This window comes from Schistocerca serialis, chromosome 4, assembly GCF_023864345.2.
Source record: "Schistocerca serialis cubense isolate TAMUIC-IGC-003099 chromosome 4, iqSchSeri2.2, whole genome shotgun sequence".
NCBI lineage: Eukaryota > Metazoa > Arthropoda > Insecta > Orthoptera > Acrididae > Schistocerca > Schistocerca serialis.
Window position 1 is genome coordinate 756,846,895 of NC_064641.1, and position 6,265 is coordinate 756,853,159.

Sequence of the window (6,265 nt, forward strand, 5' to 3'; positions counted from 1 at the left end):
TCAGATGTCATAAATTAAATATGACCAGTGCTTAAAAGAAATACAGATTAAGTTTGAACGAGAGCCGAACCGTCGTCTCATATACGTTCGTCCCACGAAACTCGAACGCTGACCACTTGACCACTCCGAACTGCGGCACTTACGCACAGATATATAGCCACATAATAGACGCGTAATACTTCTCTTGCGGTTTTGTCGGAATTGCCAGAGTACTGCATCTTCCTACTTGCACATTGTTTCAAGGGCCTACTATAGGTTTGCTACGGTTGAAGCAAATCTGTTGTCCCAACGACGTGACGTCCCCTTGTAAGTGAAATCCTCCGTCGCCAGTGACGATCACGTGATTTATATAACAAAAGGATACGGAACGGTACAGCTGCAGATTTTAGACTTCCTGTACTTGATGAATAATCCTTACAAAATTACTGTAATCTCGATGTGGCGCTGATTTTTTAACTTAGAGCAAATCAGAGCGATCTGTGCAGAATATATTAGCAGTTTTCATCCGTACATACGGACGCCACTACAGCTCAGAACAGCTAATTGGGGAGTTGAAGGCTCCGTATCCACATTTTGGCGTATAATTAGCTGTTAGGCAAGTTTGTCGACCGGACATTTTTAATGATGATAATAATTAGTGGAGTGGTGTTGGGTTGAAGCATTTGTCTTACCATTCGAATTTACATTCCGAAGCGTTTACTTAACTGTTTCAATCCAAGATCAACATTATTAATGCTTAAGTTCGTTCCTTTTTCTTACAAAATTCGTGTTCAAATGATATTTTCTTTACATATTTAGTTTCCTGTTAAGAGAGAAACCATTACGGACAAATTTCTTGTTAAATTTTGATAAATGTGCAGCAAGGAATATACTGTACTATTATTAAAGGGGCAAACCCAACATTCACGTGCAATGATTTGGGGAATATAAACTGATGACTGAAGAAGTATCTCCAAAAGGCGGGTCCTATGGCTAGACCAACTCATTCAGTCGTAAAACAGAGATGATGCAGGTGAATGGACAAAACACAAGAATCGTAATAGCGCGGGGGGAGGAGAAAGGAGCGGAGAGGGGAGGGGATTCGAGGAGTTCATATGTCCATCTAGACACTTTTTTTCGCTGTTTCCTCACACGGAGGCACTTTCAGGAAGGACATGGCTGAATTTCTTCCACATCCTTGTCTGCGTTCATGCTTCGTCTGTAATAAGTCACAGTTGACTGGATGTTGAGTTTGTTTCGTTCCTTTTTACAGTCGAAAATAATGAATTGCTCGGGGACAATTTTTCAATAGCAACCTAAAAATAAGAGAAATTTTCCACCAGAAACTGTGTTAAAATAAGACCGGAAACGACGGAAATAATGTAAATGTGAGGCATATATGATGCGAAGTATGTTAATTACTAAAATCAAAATTTGAGAAACTGTTAAAAACATACTGAGCGACATTCTTGAATAAACGCTGTCATACCTAACGTGCTTAAAGGCATACTGAAACATCTCGTGACGATAACGGAGGAATTCATCGAAAGCTCGAGACGGGTGAATCTGACACGGCGATAACTGAGTCATTTATTCAGGATTTGCTCGAACACTTCTCTCTGCAGTAGTAATATGAAGAACCGACGCCACATGCAGTGGATGTACCTATAGACGTGGTGCAGATATCAATTCTGAATTAACAGCATAATTTACTGGCCTTTAAATGTAATACGTTATGTAAATAGAAATTCCAAATTCATTACCCCATTTCTTTTACGGGCACCCAGCATAGTTAGACATATCTGTGATCGGTGGGTTTGTAGAACAAAGCATTTGTTGTAGGCCTTTTATCTTCCATTGTGTAACACTTGAAACTGCAGAATTTATAAGAAAAATGGTTCAAATGGCTCTGAGCACTATGGGACTTAATATCTGAGGTCATCAGTCCCCTAGAACTCAGAACTACTTAAACCTAACTAACCTAAGGACATCACACACGTCCATGCCCGAGGCAGGATTCGAACCTGTGACTGTAGCGGTCGCGCGGTTCCAGACTGAAGCGCCTAGAACCGCTCGGCCACACTGGCCGGCTTTATAGGAAAGAAACATAAATTAGGTACTAGATAACACTTGCAAAATTTCACCAAAAGTAATGCATTGCTCATTTGATATACGTACACTTCAATTTTCCAAAAAGTGCTTTGAGGCAAAGCACTGCAGAACATACTTGAGAGGAACATAACTAAGTTATGCGATTATGAAAGAGTTAGTGTTTCTGAAAGTTTAGAAACAGAGATGTCTTGAGAAGTGTGATTTTGTTAAAAGCCATGAGCTGAAAATATTTTCACATTTTTTTTTAATTTCCTAAGATATCTTTGTTTTTGCCGAAAGACGATATTTTTCCGTAGCACAAACTGCCATTTCCGAACGAGTGCTTATTGTGATTGTGAAATTACAAATTAATTGATTTCTAAGGCTCCCTAGCAAGATAACTTTTCTGTTCACGTACATTAAATTGTTAGAATTTCAGTTTGTTTCCTTTTCACTAAAGACAAAAATCTTATATGCAGCCATCTATTTCATTTGTTTTCTGTAGCAATACTGTCTTAGCATTCTTAATATTCAAAACTAAGCTGTACGATAAATAAGTTTACATGTAGGTGTACTGGCAAATTACACTTTCTCTTTGTTGCACCCTCGGATCAGTGTGGATAATAACTGGTAAGTATTTTTTTGTTGGTACGACCAAACAACTGGTCGGACAAAATGTTCCGTGCGTCGTTGAGGAGGAGGAGGAGGAGATATTACGTTGTGACAATTAAAGGCTACTGATCTAACTAGCAAATTTCTGGTTTTTCTGTTAGATGTCTCGTGTCTCGAAGTACCCTTTCGTCAGCCGAAATTAATTCCACAATAAATGGCCAAATCAGCTCGCTAATTCTAAGAATAGTCTAGCAGATTCCATCCTTCCTTCGAATGAAGAGTGGAATGGAAAAAAAAGTAGCCAGTTGCGAGTAGGACTCGCATACTGAGGGTTTCGTACATACTTAATTACGTATGTACGTATGTGGGTGCGTATGTAGACAATTCGTCCATTCCGGGAATCGAGAATCTCGACGGTTTTTGCCTGTCATTGACATTGATACTGGAAAGATATCACTGCCAGGGATTCCAAGACTTCGTAGAATGTTTCAATTTCAAGTTTAAAGTCGGACAACAAATGACAAAAATAATTTTTCGTTTGATGTAATTACAAATTAACAATTTTCTGTTTCCGTTCCTATACTTGTACAGTGAAACCTTGCTTCTTGGCAAATTTCATGGTTCTAGACCAACGGAAAGTGGTACCCTGTATGTTTTGCTGACTGAGTTTAGAGTATCAAAACATGTGACATAAATAGCGGTATCTTTCGATTGCATTGCCTTACAAGCTTCCCGTCTTTACATCGCCAAGCGACAGTAGACTTTAAGATGTGGCGTAAATTTCAACGTGATACATCCTACCGTTCCTGAGAAAAATGGTTTTTAAGTCAGGCAGGCGGACCACAAAGTGTTCTTATAAGGGTTCCATGTTTACCGATTCAGGTACGGGACCGAAAAATTGCAGTTTAACTTCCCATACATCCTACCGTTCCTGAGAAAAATGGTTTTTAAGTCAGGCAGGCGGACCACAAAGTGTTCTTATAAGGGTTCCATGTTTACCGATTCAGGTACGGGACCGAAAAATTGCAGTTTAACTTCCCATCGACAACGAAACCATTACAAACTCGGATAGGACGAAGGTGTTCTCTTCAAGGGAACAATGATTCGACTTCAAAATAAGGAAGCCACGGAAAACTTAAATCTCGATGAGTGGGCTGTTTGCACCTCCCGCATGCCAACCGTGGCCGAAATGTCGGTTTTACAAATCCGGTGACAGTTAAATGAAAACCATGAGGAGGGTCTACGCCCAGAAATCTTTGAAACTGCGGCCTTAGTGTGTGGTTTCTAGTGTGTGCTTTTTTAATGTACGACCCGTGCGCCTCAGCAAAGGTAATTAAATGTGGAGCGGATCTTATAAAACATAATTTTCACTGTAGAATTGAGACAGGATCTGAGAACACAACTTTCCATGCGATTAATATCGTTCGTAAAATATTAATAAATTGTTTTATATGCCTCTCTTGTTTCTTCCTTTTCCAAGACTCAGACAATGTCTGACTATACAGTGTCCAATCTCTTATATCATTAATTTAATCAGTCCGAGCAAGCAGTAAAGGAAGCCAAATTAAAATTTGGAGTAGAAATTAAAGTTGACAGAGAATTGCCGACGACATTGTAATTCTGTCAGACAGCAAAAGACTTGGCAGTGTCTTGAAAAGAGAATACATAATGAAAATAAACAAAAGCAAAACAGTGATAATGGAATGTAGTCACATTAAATCGGATGATGCTAAGGGAATTAGATTAGAAAATAAGACACTTACATTGATAGATGAGTTTTGTAATTTGGGCAGAAAAAAAACTATTGATTGTTGAAGTAGAGAGAGAATAAAATGTAGACTGGCAATGACAAGAAAAACGTTTCTGAAGAGAAACTTTTTAACACCGAATATAGATTTGAGTGTTAGGAAGTCATTTCTGAAAGTATTTGTATGGAGTGTAGCCACGTACGGAAGTAAAACATGGACGATAAACGGTTTAAACAAGAAGAGGATTAGGTAATCACCAAACTAATGGGGCATTGAATAGAACGGTGGAGAAACTCGTGGCGTAACCTGACTAGAAGAAGGGATCGATTGGTAGGACACATTCTGAGACATCAAGGGATCGCCTGTTGCAATTGGGGGGGGGGGGGGGGGGGGGGTAATTATCGTAAAGGGAGACAGAGAGATGAATACAATGAGCAGGTTAAGGATGATGTATAAGGGTTGCAGCAGTTATTCAGAGATGGAGAGGCTTAGCATGGATGTAGATAGAGAGGTAAAACTTGACACACACGTCTGATGACATTAGGTTTTATTGAAACCAAAGAGTGTGCAAAAACTGGCCAACAAAAAAAATGTTCAAATGTGTGTGAAATCTTATGGGACTTAACTGCTAAGGTCATCAGTCCCTAAGCTTACACACTACTTAATCCAAATTATCCTAAGGACAAACACACACACCCATGCCCGAGGGAGGACTCGAACCTCCGCCGGGACCAGCCACACAGTCCATGACTGCAGCGCCTTAGAGCGCGCGGCTAATCCCGCGCGAACTGGCCAACAGATGGCGGTGGACAGCAACATGTCAGTGACACCGCATGAGAATCGCGTATAAAATGAGCTGTAGTGAGAAAGGGAGTCCAATCATCCCTAGCCTGGTTGATAAAGTTATCTTCCAGCAAGTATTTTATGCGGGACTGTACTCCATCCCTTATTGCTACACCTGTGAAAGATCTCTTGCGCCCATAGTTTGGCGAGGATCGCGTGCTGAGCCGCCACGCCCGTCATGCTTGATCTCCTAGGTCCCGTGTGATTATTAGTCATGAGGTCACGTGAAGTCGCAATTCTATCGCTATCGTCCGACCTCAGTAGGGATGCTGAAAGACATCGAACGACAGTTTCTCTCCACACCTACTGATATGCACACAGTGCTGTCCACAGCATACTCTCGACTGCAGGTATTGTTAGTGAATGACGCCCGACGTGTTGAGTATCAACAATTGTTATGCTAATTATCGCTTTTGTATCGTATGAAGCGCCATCTGATGGTCATTTTGTGCACGTTTTCGGTTTCAATGAAACATCATATCATTTTAAGCATTTTTGTCAATTTTTACCTTTATGCCTGTATTATTCCGTGAAAGTATTAAATTTTCAAATATTCATGAACTTTTGGATCTCCTTGTATTTCGGTCAAATAAATCTTCGTCACTTCCTTTGGCCACCAAGCTGAGAAGTGATTCTTTTCAGTTAAGACTGAGCACAAATTGCAACCCTCACGCATTTTCAGATGCAGGAATGGCTTACTATGCCGTTATTGGGAATATGACCATCGATCCGAACGAGTTCGTGCAGTGATTCTGGCACTGAACTCTCATCCAGGAGCAGCAGGTGTGCAGATTCCTGTTCGATCATTCACGTTTAGGTTTATCGTGGCTTCCTGAAATCGACGAATCTGAATGCCGGAAAAGACACTGCCAATTTCCTTCCTCAATATTGTGCTACCCTCATTTGTACTACACCTCCAATGATCTCGGCGGCGACGGCCTTTTCATTTCATCCACCAACTTGGCACGTAAAGCTCTGTGGACCTCCTGGTG